At 46.7% G+C, this 21,271-nt stretch overlaps 1 protein-coding gene across 1 annotated transcript in view; it reads right to left on the bottom strand.

Moving 5' to 3' along the window:
- CSMD2 (CUB and Sushi multiple domains 2) overlaps nucleotides 1-21,271 on the bottom strand; it is a 676,782-nt gene that overhangs the window by 184,354 nt on the left and 471,157 nt on the right. The window lies entirely within an intron of this gene.

Genomic DNA, 21,271 nt, shown 5'->3' on the forward strand with positions numbered 1-21,271 from the left:
TTTATTTATTTTTGGCTGTGTTGGGTCTTCGTTGCTTTGTGCGGCCTTTCTCTAGCTGCGGTGAGCGGGGGCTACTCTTCGTTGCGGTGCGCGGGCTTTTCATTGCAGTGGCTTCTCTTGTTGCAGAGCACGGGCTCTAGGTGTGCGGGCTTCAGTAGTTGTAGTTTGCAGGCTCTAGAGCGCAGGCTCAGTAGTTGTGGCGCACAGGCTTAGTGGCTCTGCGGCACGTGGGATCTTCCCGGACCAGGGCTCGAACTCGTGTCCCCTGCATTGGCAGGTGGATTCTTAACCACTGCATCACCAGGGAAGCCCTGCACACACTTACTGATTGATTCGGGCAAATTGATATCTTTACGTTACTTATTTTCCCCAGCCAGGAACACTGTAGATGTTGTAACTTATTTAGGGGTTAGTTTAGGTACTTTGGTAAAGTTTTATGGTTTTCCTCTTTGCGTTCTTCCTCTTAAGTTCAATTTTTGGCTTTCAGCTCCATTGTGAGTGGGATTTAATTATTATTTACATATTTATTGTTGGATATATATATATGTATATGTGTGTGTGCGTGTATTTCTTATTTTCAGTCACTAGTTAAGTTCTAACAGGCTTCAGGTTAAGCTCTTGGATTTCCTAGGCAGACCCTTTTATAGATACAGGTGGAGCTTCCTCAGTACCAGAGCTGTGTGGGTTTCCTCAGTGGTTGTATTCTCATCCCCCTGGCAGGCCTCTCCTCCAAGGACTTCTGATGAGTGAAAACAGATAGGCTTCTCTTGAAGGCGTTTAGGAGGGAACAGACTGGCAGACTGGGGCCCTACACTTGGTTGGAAGGGGAGAAGGAGCTCCCCAGGAAGCAGAGCAAACAAGCATCCGCCCTGCTGTGCTAAGCTGCCCCTAGCTTCTCTGCTTCCTCCATGGTCCGTGATGCACTGGGAAATCGGCAGCCGCCTGCAGGCGCAGACCAAGTGGTAGCTGTGTGGTGCTGCCGGACGTGCTCTCAGGGAGGAGAGGTTCTCGTGGGCCAGGCTTGTCACGGAAGGAAGGAGATAAGGCTAGAAGTTTGGGCGGCGTGAAAGGGAGGGTGTTTTCTTTGGATGTAATAACACAAGACAAGACCCAGAGGCAGGGGGTAGGTTAAGGTACCTGGAAAGACAGGCGACGCCCACACTGGAGTTCGGGTGGCATGACGATGTCATAGGGACCTAGCTGGATTGAGAGAGGGACATCAGTATTAGCTAGCAGAGTTGGGGTTTTATCCTCTTCTGGTTAGAGACCGACTGAGGTCCCTGAGGGTGAATATTGGAATGGATGAGTGAGTGAATTGAAGAATGAACAAATGAAATCCCAGAAGGACCAGACCGATGGGAAGTGTGAAAAGAGAGAATATGTACACTAGGTAGAAATGAAAGAAAACATATTTATACAACCCCTGTGTTCAAGGCAACTTCACCTTATCCCATTTAGTCCTCACCAGCACCTTTATTTTGCAGGTAGCACCGTTCCCCTCTTGAAAAATGAGAATACTGAGGCTCGGAGAGGTTAAATAACTTGCTCAAGGTCAAGGGCCGGTCAGAGAGCGACACAGAACTACTTGATATAATTACAGTCCAGGTCAGACTTTGGCGCTTCCTCTCTCTCCCCTGACAACGCTGCCTGCGCCTCCAGAAGGAAGAGGCTGTGGCCGAGAACCAGGCCTGCTCCAGAGAGGCCCCATCAGTAATCAATAGTTTACATGTGAATCATACACAAGGTTAAAGGGCGGAGATTTAAGACCCGGAATTAAAAGTGCCAATTCACTGCATTCAGCTTAACTGATCTGTTAATCAGACAAAGTCAAAGGCTTGGCGTTGATGAGGTCAGCAGAGGCGGGAGGACGAGGCCAGAGGCCTGAGGTCCTTTGCACGCAGAAACCAGGCAGCTTGGTCATGGAAAGGAGAGAAGCTGAAGTTCTGGACCTCACTGCCTTCGTTTATGTAAATGCCTTCCGTGTGCCAGGTGCTGGGAGATAATGGCGAAGACGACAGACAGGGCGTCATTTTCCAGTTGTTTCTGGAGATGGGCAATACTCCTGCACACACAACCCCATGAGAAGACCATCAGCTGTGGGCAAATGCGATGAAGGAAACAGCAGAGCGCTGAGGTGGAGCCACTGGCTTAGACAGACTGGCCAGGAAGACCTCCGCGCGGAGGTGACATCTAAGGAAGAGGAGAGGCTTAAAGGGAGCCAGTCACGTGAAGAGCAGGGCAGGGCAAGAGGCGGGAGGATGCTTTCTGTGGATAAAGGGGAGCATGAGCAAAGGCCCCAGAAGGGAAGCAGCTCGGAGCATCAGAGCAACAGAAAGGCCACTGAGGTCTTCCCTGGTGGCGCAGTGGTTGAGAATCCGCCTGCCAATGCAGGGGACACGGGTTCGAGCCCTGGTCTGGGAAGATCCCACATGCCGCGGAGCAACTGGGCCCGTGCACCACAACTACTGAGCCTGAGCGTCTGGAGCCTGTGCTCCGCAACAAGAGAGGCTGCGATAGTGAGAGGCCCGCGCACCGTGATGAAGAGTGGCCCCGCTTGCTGCAACTAGAGAAAGCCCTCGCACAGAAACGAAGACCCAACACAGCCAAAAATAAATTAAAAAAAAAAAAAAGAAAGGTCACTGAGGCTGTCCCTGGGCCAAGAGAGGTAGGCAGAGGCCAGGTCTCGTGGGGCCTGGTGGGTCGGGGGAAATTTTGGATTTTATTCTGTGGGCTAAGGGACGTCACTGAAGGATTTTAAGCTGAGACCTTACAAGATCCAATTTTCATTTGAAGATCACTCCTGCTGCCCGGATAAGAACAGCCTGGCAACGGCAACGGCGCATGCAGGGAAATTAGCTAGGGGGCTACTACAGGTGCTAGTGGCCTCTTTCATGATAAATCCTTGATGCTAGCCAGTGAAGCTTTGCCAATCTGACCACTTGGATTAAGACTCTTATTGAAGACGTTTTTCATCCCATAGAAATCAAAGTCTATAAAATGCTAATTAGAGGTTCTCATTGATAGGGATAATTCTGGGCCCAAGCAGACATTTGGGTTTGCCTGAGCAGCTCCCCTGCAGGTGACCATCTGGTCTCCTTCTGGCTTTTGAAATACTGAAAACCATTTGAGGATCCCGCGCCCACCATGCTGTGAGAAGGTGATCCTTCATCTTGACACCTCACCCGTTTGCGCTCTTGTTTCTTTGGGCCACAGACACACCACCAGCCACGGAAGAGGGAGGGGGCCTAATGTGCACCACGCTCTGTGCTGAGAGCTGCCCAAACATGGAAGGCTGTGTCTTTGCCCTGGAGGCTGCTGCTGTTTATTGAAAGAGACACACACAACACAATAATACGTGCAGGAGGTGCTGAAAGCGTGGGATAAATAAAGTGCTATCAAAATAACCGGATGAAGAAGAGAACTAATCATTTGTTGGAAATCTACGTGCCAAGTACTTTATGTATATTGTCTAATATCCTCATAACAAACCTGTAAGTTGGAGCCTATTTTTGCCATCTTGCTGATGTGGGAACTGAAGTCCCGGGGGTTAACTGGGGAGACTTGCTGAGGGTGAGGGGGGGTGTCAAACAGCTTTTAAGGGTCAGAGGGTGTATTCAAACCACGTCTGTCTGGGACCAAAGGCCTTTCTTTTACATCGTCATCTTCTTCTAATTGAGAGAGGCAAGGAAAACTTCAAGGAGCAGATGTCTTTGAAGCAGTTTTGGAGAAATAAAAGCGAAGCACAAGGAAAGTGAGAGAGGAAGATGACTGCAAGAGAGAGAACAGCATTACAGAGGCACACAGAGTGTGCACCCAAACTCCCCCTCACCCTTTCAATCCACCTTTTCCACCAGGGCCAGCTGACATTTCTGAACCATGTATCTGACCAGTCATTCCCCTTTCCCTACAGAATAAAGTCAGGCTTCCTAGGGGATGCTCCAAGCCCTCCATGAATAGCCCCAGTTGCCTCCTCCTCTTCCTCTCACTCTTTATCCATTTTCTTCTCTTTCTCTGGCTTCAGGGACTTCCCTCTGTCTGGACGTTTCCAACCCCGATGCGTGCCCTCACACCACCTGTAGTGGCTTGTATGGTCTCCTGCCAAAAGATATGTTCAAGTCCTAACCCTCGGTCCCTGTGAATGTAACCTTACTTGGAAATAGGGTCTTTGTAGATGTCATCAAGTTAAGATGAGGTCATACTGGAGTAGGGTGGGTCCTGAGTCCAATGACTGATGTCTTTCTAAGAGAAAGGAAAGGGAGATTTGGATACAGAGGCACCGAGGAGACGCAGGGAAGAGGACCATGTGAAGATGGAGGCAGAGACTATAGAGTGATGCATCCACAAGCCAAGGAAGGCCAAGGAGTGCAGGCAACTCCCAGAAGCTGGGAAATGAAACTGATTCTTCCCTAGAGCCTTCAGAGGGAGCGTGACCCTACTCGCTCCTTGATTTTGGACTTCTAGGCTCTAGAAGTGTGAGAAAATAAATTTCTGTTAAGTCATTTGGTTTGTTACAGCAGCCCTAGTAAACTAATATACCACCTGAATAACATGTCCCAGTAGATCCCCACCTCCAGTTGGTAAGCTTTTCCATGGGCTTTTCCATGCCGTCCCCATGGCCCCGATCTCGTGAGATGCTCTTTCTGTGTGCTCCTGTGTATCAGAGTCATCCATTGAATAACCTGTCTTACTGAGTTCCTTAACTGTTGTGTTTGTGTGTCCTTTGTGTTTGTATCTTTGGTACCCAGCACCAGGCGTGACCCACACTAAGCTCCCGGTTTGGGTGAGCTGATGAATAAGTGAATGGCTCATCAGCTTTTGGGGACGCCCATAGTTCAGCCAAACTCACCCACTGTCCGTGCTGTGTGTGCCACTTGGTGATGGGCAACTTAAATCCTATGTGCTAAGGAAGATACTTCCTCTTTCACTGGAGGTTCTGACATCTCTCTTTACTGCCCACATCCCGCCCCTTGAATCTATGTCTTTGGCATCCTATCACCACCATAGAGATAGGACCTAGCTGCACAGACTCTGGGCCAGAAATGGCTGCCTAGTTTAAAGCCAGGAGACAGGGGGATGCTGCAGCCCTGGTCTCGCACTCTCCAAATACAGCTCTACAAGTCTTCTGACCAATATTCACACATCCAATCAATGAATAGTAGGCAATGGGTACAGATACCACACCAGGCACAGGTGATACAGACAGGAACATGGCTTGTTTCTGCCCCTAGCTGTGGTGTGATAAGTACTATGGTACAGGTCCGCACAGAGAAGGTCCCACCTCAGGCCAAGGGGTGAGGCAAGGTCCCCGGAGGAGGGAACAACTAAGCTGAGTCTTGAGAGATGAAAAGGATTTTCCAGATGAAGGGGGTGGCGAGGAGTGTGAGAAGGAAGGGGAATGCCGGGCAGAGAAAAGAGGTTGCTCAAAGACACTGATGGGATGGAGAGATGGGGACCCCTAGGACAGTACAAGTTCTTCAGGAGGACGAGAGCATGGGTGCAGGTGGGTGAGACCTGAAGCCATGGGTTTGGACAAGCCCACCCAACGAGTATCAGTGTGGGCAGCACACAGAGAAGGGTGTCCTGGTGATCCATGGCATTAAGGATGAGCAGGGGAAGGAGACTAAGAATGAGTGGAGGAGGTAGAAGGTAAACCAGAAAAAGGTGCAGCCCAAGGAGTCAAGAGAGGAGAGGGGCTTCCCTGGTGGCACAGTGGTTAAGAGTCTGCCTGCTAAGGCAGGGGAGATGGGTTCGAGCCCTGGTCCTGGAAGATCCCACATGCCGCGGAGCAGCTAAACCCGTGCGCCACAACCGCTGAGCCTGCGTGCCACAACTACTGAAGCCCACGTGCCTAGAGCCCATGCTCCACAACAAGAGAAGCCACCGCAATGCGAAGCCCGCGCACTGCAACGAAGAGTAGCCCCTGCTTGCTGCAACTAGAGAGAAAGCCCTGTGCAGCAACAAAGACCCAACGCAGCCAAAAATAAATAAGTAAAAAAGAGAGAGAAGAGTGACTCAGGGCAGGGCAATGATGTCCAACTGTGGAAGAAGGCAAGGCAGTCATGGCCTCTTCGATCCTTTCTATGGTGCTGGGTCAGGGCTGGGGGCAGAGAGGGGGGGAGCCCCGTTTCCAAAAAAGAGGGGCCTTGAGTTGGTCTCAGCGTCCTAAATCTGCCTGGGGTACAGCCTGGGCTTTCACTACTGACAAGTATGCCAGCTCAGCTAATGAGCCCCGCTGGTCTCTGGTCCTCTTTCCCATTCCCCTGGGGGCTGCCCGGAACCTCTGCTTGCTCTCTCTGGAGCTGGGTCTTCATGTCAGATTGGCTGCCACTCCCTTTAACTGCAGGGCACCTCGACCGTGGGGCCATCCCTGTTCTGGGATCTCTGTACACCTTTTCATCATGGTGTTTCCGCAGAGTCCCACCTTCCACCACAATGTGCCAACAGCAGCTCCCCAGGTGAGGCAGCCCCTACCTGGCCCTCACTCCCTTACCTCTGCCCACCAGCCCACCACTAAGAGTCCCCCTAGGCTTTGCAGGTAAGGCTCATGACACTCAGCTTCAACCACAGGAAGAGATTTACTGCCAGAACTTTCATCTAAAAAGCTAGGAGAGCATCAGATTGTCATCGTAGGGGGCTGCACCCCTTAAGTGTTGTCCACAGACAAACTCGAGTCTGGGATTATGGTTTTCAGCTCTCAGTCTGAAGGAAACTTTAACACATTGGGCATTTCTCGGGTACCGCCCACCTCCACACTTAGAGGTGGTTCATCTGTATCCGTCGCACATTAGAAAAATGCAGAAACTAGAAAGGAAAAAAATCACAGCATCTTTATATGTTGATTTCACTTGCCTTCTGACTGGGCCCCAGAATATGAAAAGGCTTTGGGTGCTTCCAAGCAACTGTCACCACTGCATGAACACAATGGATGTTGCACCGGGAAGAAGAGTCGTTAACAGCGGATCTTTACATCAGGGGAAAATGGCATGTGAACGAACAGCTGCTGCAGCAGGGGGAGGGGTCAGAAATCACTCCTGTCCCCAACCGAGAACGCAGCTTAAATTATCCTCAGTGACTTTGGAAATGACAATAAGAAAATAATACTTGTCTCACAAAATGCCCCCCTCTGAGCCACGGTGCAGCAAACCAACAATTAAACCATGATTATAATAGCAGACAATAATAATTAAAGCATTGTGCCACCCAAAGAGCAAAAACTGAGAAGACAGACCAAAGCTCAAAGCAAGCATTGGTGTCTAGAGCAAAATTAGAGGCTGTCCTTTCCTGGTGCCAGATGGTATTGGCAAGACAGAAAGATTCTTCTTGCGTTATTTTCCTAAGTGAAAGAATAAACCTGGGCTTCAGTCACTGAAGCAGCTGCAGTGATGGATGTTCTGGGAGGCTGGGCAGTGTACAGATGCAGCACTGAAGCTACTGCCCTGTGTTTCACTCTTCCTTGCTCAGTAACCTTGCACCACTTCTTTTCTCATTATCATCGCCCTGTAAATGAAGGCTCTGTGACTGCCTGTTGTTGACCAGAACCTGCCCTGGAGGTGTCAGGGACTCTGTGAGGGGCAGAGGTGCCTTTATCCTTTTTGGAAGAAATGTTTTCCATGAAATGAAGCTCTGCCTCCCAAAGAGGCTATTTAACAAAATGGCTACGGGGTCAAAGACTTGGGTTCAAATACTCATTCTTGACAGCTAATTGAGTGACCTGAAAGAGCCTCAGTTTATTCCTCTGTAGAATGGCAGTAACATCATCTATCCAGCAGTGTTGCCAAGAGGATTATTGTAAATGAAACCACATATAAAGTACCTAGCACTGAGCCTGATACATAATATCAAATCAAAAGATGGTAAAATCACCTAAAACAAATTCCAGTTTAGTTCTATTTTTTTATAGTAAGTCCCCTACATATGCACCTTCAAGTTGTGAACTTTCAAAGATGTGAATGTGCGTTTGCGTGTCCAACCACATAAGTTAGTTCACGTGTCTGGTGTACATTGTCACATGCATGCATCCTCTACAAGTGGTTGTGCTTTTGTGTACTTTACTGTACAGTACTGTATAGAGTACAGTAGTACAGTACCATCTCCCACCTCCTCTCTCTCCTCCGGTCAGTAACTCTTCTTGCCTGTTTACTCGATGCCAGCCCCTGTATGCCAGCTGTTGTACTGTACTACTGTACTTTTCAAGGTACTGTACTGTAGGATTAAAAATGTTTTCTTTATTTTTTGTGTTTGTTTTTTATGTATTATTTGTGTGAAAAGTATTATAAACCTACTACAGTACAGTACTATATAGCCAATTGTGTTAGTTGGGTACTTAGGCTAACTTTGCTGGACTTAAGAACAATGGGACTTACGAATGCGCTCTGAGAACTGAACTTGTTTATATGTAGAAGACTTACTGTATTTGTTTTACTCCATTAAGAGACATATGTTAAAGTCTCCTATGGCTGTCAATTTCTTCTTGTTTTTCTGACAGATTTTGCTTTGAGTTTTCTTGTTAGGTTATTTGGTGCATAAATATTCATGACTGTTGACACACTTGTGGACTAAGCATTTTATCACGTGAAATAATTCCCTCTGTCCCTTTTAATATGTATATATATTTTTTAACCTTGAATTTTACCTTTATTTAGAAAAGCAATATTGTGACCCCTGTTTTTATTTATGTATGTTCTCATGCTATTCCTTTGTCTCACCTTTTTAATATTTTATTGTTCTTCTGTTTAGCAGCATTTTTTTTTTCTTTACCTAACTTGAGAATCTTTTTCTCTTTTTTCCAAGTTAATATGGAAATTTAACTTGTGGGCACCAGCTCAAGGCTCCTTACAGCTCCCTCCCTGCCCACAGGTTGGTCAGTGAAAGCTCCACACGTAACAGTAGAGGCTTCCTTTTCCTGTGTGCCCTCATCTCGGGGCCTCCCTCTGGGACGCTCACACATCATTCTGCCCACTCCTTTTGCAGACTCTTAGCTCAGCATTTTAGTCTTGCACTCTGCTCTCCCACTTGACCTTAGTTCTTGGCTGATCCTTCAATCCTCCCCCAGCCATCCTGAGCTCCTGCAACCCTGGCCTGCTCCAGGGACCACCTCTTCTCCTCTTACTTTCTTCTACCTCGCACTGTGGAGTGGCCAGACAAAAGTGAATTTATACTCATTTCAGAACTGATAACGTTTGTTCTTGAAGCAGCGATGATGTTATGTGTTCACGAACTCTTGTTTCTGCTTCCACCTAGGCACAACCTCCCTTATAATTAGGTGAGCTGGGAAATGTGTTCTGGTCAGTGGGATGAGGAGGAAGACCTGACTCTTAAAACAAGTTTTGTTCTACTCTCTGATGCCTTCTCTTTCCCTCCTCAGCTGGCCGAATTTGAGGACACACTGGAGGACTGTGAGGGTCTCACGTGAAAGGAGCCTAATATAGGGAGACTAATAGAAGCTTATCTCCATCAACCTGTTTTATGCTTTTTGTTTATTATGTTTTCTTGCTATTTCCTTTTTCTTTGTAACATGTCTTAGTTTTCACATTTCCTTCAGTGATTTGCAAAGTATACATTTTGTTTTTAATTCTACTTTAGGCATTTTTAAACATTTTCAAAAATATTCCTAAACGGGCATTTTCTCTAATTATCAATTTTAAGAAAAATAATAAGCACAGGGAGATCAGCTCAGTGCTTTGTGACCACCTAGATGGGTGGGATAGGGAGGGTGGGAGGGAGATGCAAGAGGGAGGAGATATGGGGATATATGTATATGTATAGCTGATTCACTTTGTTATAAAGCAGAAACTAACACACCATTATAAAGCAATTATACACCAATAAAGACGTTAAAAAAAAGAAAAAGAAAAATAATATACCATTTCACTCTCCTTTATGTAAGACAAAAAAGCTAAAAAGATTTTACTTTCCCCTCTGCCTTCCGCCAACTATCAAAACACTGACAATACAAGCAGGGAGTATAGACTCAAATTAAATATCGTCTTTCATGGTCATCAATTCTTTGTATAGTTTTTTCCTAAACATCTCAGTAGGCTAAAAATTATGTCTGTTTTAGTTTCCTGTGGCTGCTGTGACAAAGTACCACAAATGTGGTGACTTAAAACAACAGAAATTTATTCTTTTGAAGTTCTGGAGGCTGGAAGTCTGAAATCAGTATTGCTATGTGGAAATCAAGGTGTCAGCAGGGCTGCACTCCCTCCAGAGCCCCTAGGGGAGAATCTGTTCTTTGCCTCTTCCAGTTTCTGGTGATTGTTGGTATTCCTTGGCTTGAGGCCTCATGATTCCAATCTCGGTGTCTGTCTTCACATCACCTTTTCCTCTGGGTATATAAAATCTCCCTCTGCTTCCTTCTTATAAGGATATATATGATTTCATTTAGAGCCCATCCAGATAATCCACGATAATCTCCTCATCTCAAAATCCTTGGTTTGACCACATCTGCAAAGATCCTTTTACCAAATGAGGTAATATTTACAGGTTCCAGGCTTTAGGACCTGATAACTTTGGGGGCCTGCTGCCCTGTTTTTGCAAGTTCTTCAACAAGCCCGGGTGGGCAATTTTCTGTGGCTCTTGTGCATATTATATCCTGGCTGAATCAATGATTCTCTAAAGGCTTTGGTCTTTGATGTTACAGAGAAGAAACTTCAGGAGGGTTGGATTAGTTGTGATTATTTATCGTAAATGGCTATTTTATTTGCTGAGGGCTGATTGTGTGCTTACCTGTGTGTGTTTTGTCAAATGCTTGTAGGGATTTTTTTGTTCTCCATGGAACTGTTTCATTTTTCATCAAGTTGTATCTTATTCATTTTGCCTGGAACTCAGTGAGTCCTTTCAATTCACCAAGGATAAGAAGAGTTTGCCATCATGTGTTTTATTGTACCTTTTGTTAATTGTTCCATTTGTTAATCGTTCTTCTTCATTTATGCCGCCTGGATTGGTGTTCTGTCTTCCACATTTGGCAACTTTTCTTTCATTACTTCCCCACCTTCACACCTTTTCTCTTCGGTCTCAGAGAGATTCTCCAGCTTGTCTCCTATTTCAATGTTTTTATTTCTTACAAGACAAATACTGCGATTGTAAATTTTTATTCTGTATTTAGTTTCTTTTCATTCTTCACTTGTCTCTGTCACTGTGTTTCTAGCTCAGGAGCGCTCTTCCTCCATTTCACCATCCATTTTCTGCTATTTCTCATCCCTATTTCTTATATTTAAATGAGAATATTATCTATATACCCATTTAAAATTTCCTCTGCCTACCATGGTAAAATCTTTTCAGGAAATACGTTTCTATTTCTTTAGGAAAATGGTTCTCTTTTTTTATGTTTTAAGTAGCATCACAAGCTTTTCATTTAATTTAGTTTAATTGTTGCTTATTTGTTTACTTATTTTTTGAAAGGGAGAGATTTACACTGGTCCAATGTGGCCAACCAACAAGGTTTGCATTTCTTTGGTTGAACTGTTTATTTTCTTCCTAAGAGATGTTGGAATTCATTTCTGGGATTGTAAACTGGCAGTCAAATTGATGTTTTCTGGCCAATTCAACTATCCGGTGTAGCTCAGTTGGATTATTATTCTTGGATAATTTGACGTAGTTTGTGTTTCTTTTTCTAGAGGTAACCTATGAAAAACTAAAGTGCCAGAGAGCCCCACCACTCTTAAAGCTACATTTATACCTACCAGGTTACCTACATCCTTTTCTTCAAACACTTTTGAGCTCCTTTTTGTTGGCTTGTTGAAACTGTAAATCTGACAAAGCCATACCCCATCGTGTTTGTGCTTATCTGTTCAGTTCCTTTAGGAGGTCAGTTCTTGTGGTATGAGTACAGGGACCTTCTCTGTTTAAGGTCTGACTTGCTGTCACTGCAAGAAAATAAACCTTCTGGAAGCTGCTAAACCTGCAGCCACAATTCCTGGCAAGAGCTATGAACAGAAGCTTTACTTCTGGTGCCTCCTCTGGGCCAGCTGCCTGCTTGCTGGGTAAAGGGAAGCCACACTGACCTCAGTGGGGAATTGTTGCCCTCTGATTGATATGAAACTGCAGTGGGGCCATCTGGGCTTCAGGCACAGCCAGATGTTTTGTCTAGTTCGGCATCCTCCCAGGAAGACAAGTTCCACTGGGCAGGGGGTCTGGTTAATCAAAACCATGGCCCCCTCTCTCGGCAATCCTACTGCATCTTAACCAACAGCCAAGAACAGAGTTCCCAGGTTGCCCTCATGTTAATCATTAAGAAGCATCTCCACAGTTAAAAATAAACAAACTAGGACTATTAGCCAAACATGAACTTTATAACTAAATGGGCATTAGGAGCATAAATCAGAGCTTCCAGGAACAATAAGTTCTCCATTCTCCAAGTGCCCCAGATCTCTTCATGGAAAGCATACCAGCAAAGCACTGTGGCTTATCCCTTTCCCCCTTCCCTTCTTTATAGCCAGCCACATAGAGCTCTCAACCTCAACCTAATTTGTACTCAGTTCTTTTGAGTGTAACCAGGACCCCTCAAACAGTTATACTCAATTCTTCCTTGGCTTCCCAGTCAATTTATCCTCTGCATTGCTGCCACTGAACTTCCTGAAGTGGAGATATCATCACGACATACCAGATAATGAGCTCTTTCAGAAGCAGCTACCCACCCCTTCTTCTCTTTTACATGCCTGGAAGGTCTTTACCTCCACTCTGCATGGTGAACTACTACTGTTCGGTAAAGTGTAGCTAGAATAGCACTTCCTGTCTGTAACACCCTGCCCCTCAGCTGCCACCTAAAATTATGAACTGGCCTTGCAAATGTTTTCTATTGTGTTTTGTACATACTTCTACTATAGCATTTATTTTGTTTCATATTTTTTTTTAAAGCTTTTTTTTTTTAATCATTTTTTTTTTTAAATTACACTATACTAGGTGTGCTTTATTTATTTATTAATGGCTGTGTTGGATCTTCGTTTCTGTGCGAGGGCTTTCTCTAGTTGTGGCAAGCGGGGGCCACTCTTCATCGCGGTGCGCGGGCCTCTCACTATCGCGGCCTCTCCTGTTGCGGAGCACAGGCTCCAGACGCGCAGGCTCAGCAATTGTGGCTCACGGGCCCATTTGCTCCGTGGCATGTGGGATCTTCCCAGACCAGGGCTCGAACCCGTGTCTCCTGCACTGGCAGGCAGATTCTCAACCACTGCGCCACCAGGGAAGCCCCAGCATTTATTTTGTTATATAAGAATCTAAGTAGGCACTATAGGTAGGTTTATCTGTACTCCATTTCCAAACCTCTCATCTGTCTCTACTATTGAAACTGTAAAAGCAAAACAAAACCGATCTCTTACTTTCCCTCAGCCAGTCATGGCAAGTTCAGACTAATGGAATGTAGGAAGATGTCTGTGAGGATGGTGGTTCTTCCTCAATAAATATGTAAACCCTCACTAGAAGAAAGGTCTGCTCCCTTTCCTCTTCCCTCTTCTTTGAGACTGGAACACAGACACAATGCCTGGAGCTGCAGCAGCTGACTAGGTAACTATGAGGACGAAAGCCTAAGGATGGCAGAACAAGAAGAAAAACAATGGCGTCCTGAGCAGCTGCACCAGGTCTGGATGGGATCTTCAGATTCTTTTTCCAGGAGAAAAAGTGAACCTCCATCTGCTGAAGCCAGCTTTAGTCAGTTTTTCTATTTTCATTCCTAATGGATAAAATTTCTGTCTGTAAGACTGAGACCTTCAAGCGAAAAGACTGTTTCTTATTTACACTTATACCCTCAGTGCCTGGCAGAATGCCTGGCACTAAGTGCTACAAGTTTTAAAATGAACTGAACGTCGTTACTGTCTTCAAATTATTCCAGTGGCTGCTCGTTATACTGAGAAATCCATGTAGAGTTCTCATCTTGGCATTCAGGGTCCCGCAGAGACCCGTCTCTACCCATGCAACCTTGTCCCCCCACATCCAGCCACATCAAGTGACTGCTTGTTCCTCCTTTGTGGACAGAACCTATACTTTCCCCAAGGTTCATGCCTTCACTCTCCTTCCCCTCAATTGGCATGCTTCCCCTCTACACCTCCAGGTAGAACTTGTCTTTCTCTTTCCCATTACTGAACTTGGCTTGCACTTACTGTCTTGGGGGTACCTGTTTATTTGCCTATTTCCCACTAGAATATGAGCCCCTGGCAGACAAGGACTGGCCGTGGTCTGATCTTTGTGTTTCCCACCACACAGCATCACACAGTCTCTGGCACAGAGAAGGTGTTCAATGTCCTGGTTTGTTAAATGGAACTAAACCAGAGTCAGAAGGGTAGACTGGGGCCAGACAGAATGGGCTTGAAATCTGTATCACTGGGTAATTGTGAGACATTCATCCTTTCTGGGCCTCAATGATCCCATCTATAAAATGGGGACAATAATAACTGATCTAGAACCTGGTATGCTGTAGAGACTGGATAAACACTAAGTAGAGGGGAGGCCCAAGAGCAAAAGGCTTTGCCTCCTGCTCTTCCCCAGTTGTCATCTGAGCTGGTCCACTGATTATCAAAAGGAAAACTCAGACCCAACGTCGGAAACTGAGAAGAGGTCCCACCCATATGGGCTGAAACTTCCATGTTCTATGAACTGACAACATAGTTAGGGGTGACATGAAGGGCGCAGTTCCCTGGTCTGTTCTCCTGCTGTTAGCTGCCAGGCCTGGACAGAGTTCATCAGTCAGCCTGTCCCATTCTTGGCCCTCAGGGAGAAACACTTGCCAAATGCTGTAGGCCGCCCCCCCCCACCCACGTTCAAGGGCAGGGTCTCACAGCCAGCCCACCCTTGTTGTGCACACCCAGGAAGGGCCCGCTTTCCTGCTTGCGCCCCACCCAGGGGTCAGCCTGAACGTGAATCCCTGCAGCCACCCACTGTTCCCCTGGGCACTCCTGGAAAGGGACTCTCTTTGCCCAGCTTGCTGGGGTGAGGCAACCACGGATCCCTCCCATTGCCTCCAATGCTTGGTTGAGGCTGAACAGGGTGCTGGGAGGCACCTGCAAGCCTTCTGTCTGTGCCCCCGGGGACAGTCTCATGCACTGGCCTGTGGGCTGTCGCACATCCCCTCGCAGCTGGCACACCCAAGGGAAAGACCTGCTTGACACCTGCCCCCACCAACAGCACGGCACCCACCATCTGTGATCTAAGGGGTGACCTACCACCTGCTGTGCTCCGGGATGCCCATCTGGGTCAAATGAACAACCACCTGCAGCTCGTGGAGGGGGTTCTCCACATTTGGGAATTACGTCCCAGGCACTGTTCTAAGTGTTCAGATATGCTAGCTCACTTCATCCTCATAGCAGCCTCAAGTGGTAGGTACTATTTTAATCACCATGTTACGTTGAAGAGAACTGAGGCACAGGGTGCCTGCTTGAAGAGCTTCCCAAGCTACAGAGAGGATAAGAGTGGTAGGTAGTGTGGTGGTTGAGTCTGGCTCTCAGCTGCAACTTGATACTGAATGAGTGACAACTGGGACATCAAGATAAACAGCTCTTCAAAGGAACCCAGCTGAATGATCAGCCCGAATGGCCCAACTGCAGGGCGCAGTCGATGCGGGGGGGAAAACAGGAGCTGTTGTAAAACAAAACATAAATACTGTCCTCAGAGAGATGCAAGATGATAATGCATTGATAAAAACAAAAGTAAGCTGTCAAGAGCAATCTGAAAACAAAAAGTGCAGTTTTCTTGAAATAAAAACGAAAACCAAAACAAGATTTCCAAAATAAAGAGGTAGGAATAACAGAATAAATACTGTTGAAAACAGAATTAATGAAAACACAAGACCACTGGCAGAATGCAAATGGGATACAGATCTTTCAAATCACCAGAGGAGAAACAGAGCAAATTAAATCAAATCAACTAAAAATAGGAAGAGTTAAAAATTAAAAAAAGCAATAAAAAGAATAATATATTTTGTTTGAAAGAAAGCATAATGCATTGGATGTAGAAAAAATGTATAAGTCCCTGAACTCTTTTCCCTTCCTTCAAACATACATAGAACATAAGTAAGAAAAAATTCAAAAAGTAACAAGGGCACAATGCAGTAAAAGTGGAACTGATTTAAAAATCATACAAAATATATAACTTAGTAACTTTTAAGACATTCTTAAATACTCAGGTTGAAAAGGAATCTAACCTAAAATTATAGACTAGAAATAAACCCAGCTGAACAGTCTATATGAGAAAAAATAAACTCTCCCATGGAAAAATATACAAAGAGCTTGAAGCAGCAAAGGCAATTAAATACCATCTTGCCCATCAAACACTGCCAGGATTGACAACATAGAGTTGTCATAGATGCTGGGTAGGGAAGCAGGCTCTTGGTAGATGTGTAAATTGCTGCAATAGCTAGAGGGAAATTTGAGGTCATGTATCAAAATTTGCCTTCTAAGAACATATCCTAAGGAACTAATTGGACAACTGTTCAAAGATTCATGTATAAGGATGTTTACTGGGGCAAAAAACTGAAAATATTCACTTTATCAATAGGGAAATAGTTAAATAAATTATGGTTGTACAGACAACAAAATTCCCTGTAACCATCAACCAGGATGAGGCTGATCTATATAGACTGAGAGGATAAGATGATGATATATGAGTAGAGGTTAAAACAAAAAGCAAGTTACTGAGCCACTCAAGGAGCTGATCTTGTTTTAGCAAGCATGCTTATTGCATTTGCTTGCTGTATACACTGGCATACAAAATACCTAAAAGGGGAAGTTGAACAAATGGATATCAATGGCAATCTTATGTAGGGTGTGCAGAGAACAGAGTAAGACGATGGGGACTTTTGATTTCTACTTTATAAACTTCTTTATGGTTTGTACTTTGAATTTTTAAAAATGAGTATCTCTTTTTTATAAAGAAAAATTCCGTAAAGAAATTCTCACTTAAAAAATAATAACTAGGGCTTCCCTGGTGGCGCAGTGGTTGAGAGTCTGCCTGCCAATGCAGGGGACACAGGTTCGAGCCCTGGTCTGGGAGGATCCCACATGCCACGGAGCAACTGGGCCCGTGAGCCACAACTACTGAGCCTGCGCGTCTGGAGCCTGTGCTCCGCAACAAGAGAGGCCGCGATAGTGAGAGGCCTGGGCCCCGCGATGAAGAGTGGCGCCCGCTTGCCGCAACTAGAGGAAGCCCTCGCGCAGAAACGAAGACCCAACACAGCCATAAATAAATAAATAAATAAATAAATAAATAAATAATACTTAAAAATAATAAAAATAACTAAGTCTTACTCTGAATAAGGGCACAAACACAAAAGGGGCTTTTTGTGTTTGTCTGAATTATATCTGATTACAAATTCCCTTAACTTTGTGTCTGGTGATTCCGGGGAGGGGTGGCGGGGTATGTGGGGTGGTGAGGGAGAGAGAGGAGGAGAGGGAGAGAACATGCTAGAGCATGGATGTGCATGTGGACGGGGCAGACGCTGGCTGGCACGGCAGCCTGGGGTGGAGGGATCGCAGGAGGAAGGCGAAAGTGTCCCATCACTCCATCCCCATCTTTTGGCCACTCTCCGTGCAGCCTCTGTTCATGTGGCATCAGCTCCTTTGACGTTGTGTGGCTCCAAGAAGCCTCCCCAGTCGAGGGCTGAGGTTACTTTCATCCTCTCCACGCCATTCCCCACCTCGGGGTCCTCACACACACACACCCAGCAGGCCCCCTCTATAGTTCTTTCTATCTCTGGAGAGAATATTTCCTCTATTTGTCTCGACCCTCTCTTCCTGAGGGCTAGGAAGGGATGCTCTGCTCTCCCCTCCAGCCCACCCCACACCCATCATTCCTGTAATTGATAACAGTCTTCACGTCTGCCCAGAAACGCCGTCACTGAATTCTTATGCTCTCCCTGTCCGCCGCTCGGAGATCTCACGGCTCTCCTCCCACCCTTCTCCTAAACCTGAATTCCCGGGGACTGATGTCGCATGTCATGGGTGTGCTAAGGTTACTAGGTCATGGAGGAGATGCACGCCCAAGTACTTAGGCAAGAAGTAGCAGGATGTCTACAGTTACCTTTGTGTGATTCAGCCAAAAAAGAAAAAAAAAAAAAAAGAGACAGAGAGAAAAAAAAGAAAGAGGGCAAATATTCACAGTAGTTGAGTCTAGGTGGTAGGTAAGCAGGTGCTCGGCATACTGTTCGACTTTTCTATTTTACATATTGTATGTTGCACAACAAAAAATACGGAAACAGAAGAAATCTCAGTTTCCACATTTCTTGAGGCAAGTGAGACCGGCTGGTGTGACTCCTTAAATGTCTCCTGAACTCGTCCCTTCTTCTCCATCCTTCTTCTCCATCCCATCGCCACCAGCAGGGTTCAGGTCTCCTCATCCCGACGACGCTCCGGAGACAGGCTCTTCCTCACTGGGGTCCCAGACCCCGTCTGTCCCCTTCTCCACAAGGCTGCCAGGACAGGGCCAAACTCAGCGTCACGGCCGCCACGGTCCTCAGCGCTCTGGCCGCATGCAGCCCGCTCCACCAGCTTCTTCCCCCTCCATGGCCCACCCCTCCACCAAATCTCAGGTGACGCTCCAGCCATGGGGACCGGCTCCTTGAGCCCGCACACCCTGCGTCACCTCTTCTGCCTCGTAGGCCCTTCTGTCCTGCCAACCTTCTTCCTTGGCTACCTGGCAACTCCTCTCCATCCTACACGACTTACTCTGGTGTCTTCATTTCCAGGATAGCCTCTCTGGTCTCCTGTACTGCTGCTCAGTCCCCTGCCCCCTCCTTCCACCACCTCGCTCTGTGTACACGCACATGTCCTCTTTGCCAACAGTGGCCGTGGTCTTATTCATCCGGGCAACGCCAGCGTCTCCCGTAGGCACTGCCGTGTATTCAGCAGACAGCTATTACATGGAGGAACGAATGAATGAATGAGTAACGTGCAAGGTGGGAACGTGGGAAAACCTCCTGATTTGCATATGGAGACACCTGTGATGAATTCATTGTTCATTTACTATTTACTGAGGGACCTTCATGGATCTGCTAGTCATAAAACTACCTTCATATCTGGGTCCTGCTTGCTGCATTCATTCATTCATTCAACGCTTGACACTTGTTAAGCCTCTGCCACTGTGCTGAGAGCCAGGAGACTTGTGAAGATGAACTGGGCAGAGAGCATGGCTCTGGCCGGGGAGGTAAAGCAGGAGCATAGAGAGAGGAGAAGAGTGGTCAGTGTCATCAGGGAAAGACAGGCCATGGGCACTGGGAACGCAGAAGCGGAGAAAGGACTCCTAGGAGTCTCCTGAGAGTGGACTGGGGGGGACTTCCTGGGAGAGCTGACATGTGCACTTGACTCTGAGGGAGCGAGAGTTGTAGACATAAGCCTTTGGAGGGAGGGGGGCATTCTGGGGAGGGCAGAGTGGAAACCAAGGCACCGAGCACGGCCATGAGTACATGTATGGGGGCCACTAGCAACTCAGCTTGAAGAGAAGCGGTGGGAAATAAGGTTGGGAGGTGGGTTGAAGTCATGACAGCCTTGAAAACCAGGATAAGATGCTCAGCTCCTGTGAGCACGGGTGCCACGCAAGCTTTCTACTTAGAGTGTGAGTTGATCAGGCGCGCTTCCAGAAAGTGACTCCAGCAGCAGTGTGGGATGAACTTTTGTATTTAACACAAAACCCCCAAGATCTCTGCTGACCTCATTTTGCACAGGGCTGAGCTCAAAAACTTGCACGTGGCAAACCCTTCATACATTTCTTTAATTGGACTGGGTCTGAGACCACGTGTACATCAGCGAATGTGCCAACAGCTGTATCTGTGGCAGCAACACACCCGTTCAGCTAGTTCCCCTTCACGGAGACCTCGCCAGGGCAGGGAACCTCTCCTGGCCACACTTCTGCCTCTTGTCTTGACTCCCCACTATTCCAAAGTCTCAACAGTTCATCCCTGGATTATTGCGACAGACTTTTGACTGGTTTTCCTCCCGTGAGCTCTCTCCACTGTAAATAACCCTGCTTAGGAACCTTCCACGGCTCCCTCTTGTTTATTGGCATTTAGAATCCTCCGGGGCTTCCCTGGTGGCGCAGTGGTTGAGAATCTGCCTGCCAATGCAGGGGACACGGGTTCGAGCCCTGGTCTGGGAAGATCCCACATGCCGCGGAGCAACTGGGCCCGTGAGCCACAACTGCTGAGCCTGTGCGTCTGGAGCCTGTGCTCCGCAACAAGAGAGGCCGCGACAGTGAGAGGCCCGCGCACCGCGATGAAGAGTGGTCCCCGCTTGCCGCAACTAGAGAAAGCCCTCGCACAGAAACGAAGACCCAACACAGCCATAAATAAATAAATAAACAAACAAATAAATAAATAAATAGAATCCTCCGTAAGCAGGCTGCTCCTTAGCCCACTCTGTCTCCCTTTCCTTTCCACACGCATTCCCCACCCCAGCCAGACCGTTCCCTCTCCAAATGCCTGGTTCAATTCTCTTTCCATACCTCATCCATCCTGCCATGCCAACCTCCTCTTTTCCTCACAGGTCCTCTGAACCCAGTTTGCCAGCAGCATTATCTGGTGTGAAGATTCAGAAAGACCTGGATCCACGCCCCAGATTTCTGATTCACTGTGTGAGCTTAGACACACTATGCATTCTCCTGGAATCTCAGTTCTCTCGTCTATACAATGGGAGTAATAAGAATGTCTATTTATTTTTAGGGCTTACTATTCGTATTCCCAGGGCTACTGTGAAGAGTTAATAAGACATTACGTGTGCCAGGCCCTGTGCTCAATAAATGGGAAAGCTCCTTTCTTCTCTGACTCTTTGGAACTCCAAAAAGTAATTGCTGTTAGTCAAGCACGTACATGGAAAGGAAGTTACATTTTGAGGGAATACGTACACAGTACCTGAGAGTATGCTGGGCTTTTCAAACTATTCCTTCCACAACTCTAAATCACAAGCATTTTTGTTCTCAGTTTACAGATGCAGAAACTCAGATTGAGAAAGGGAAGCAATGTGGGGTCATACAGTTCTAAACTGACCTTTACTACCATCAGGGAAATAACCACCAAACCATGAATAAATACTTACTATGTTTCAAGCACTGTGCTGAGTATATTACCTGCAGTGTCTCATTTAGATGCTTTATCCCGAGAAGCCAATATTATAACCCATACGCCACAGAAGGAGAGGAGAAGAAATTTACCCAAAGTCCTACAAATGGCAAATGGCTGGGCTGGGATTCACGCCCATGCCCTCAGCTACTGTGCGGACACCGTACCGCCTAGGCCAGTGGATTGTCTGAACTTGGATTGCAGCCCTGTGAGGCCGAGGCTGGCCTTTTCAGGTTTTCCACG

The sequence above is a fragment of the Balaenoptera acutorostrata genome, chromosome 1 (genome assembly GCF_949987535.1).
Source record: "Balaenoptera acutorostrata chromosome 1, mBalAcu1.1, whole genome shotgun sequence".
Classification (NCBI taxonomy): Eukaryota; Metazoa; Chordata; class Mammalia; order Artiodactyla; family Balaenopteridae; genus Balaenoptera; species Balaenoptera acutorostrata.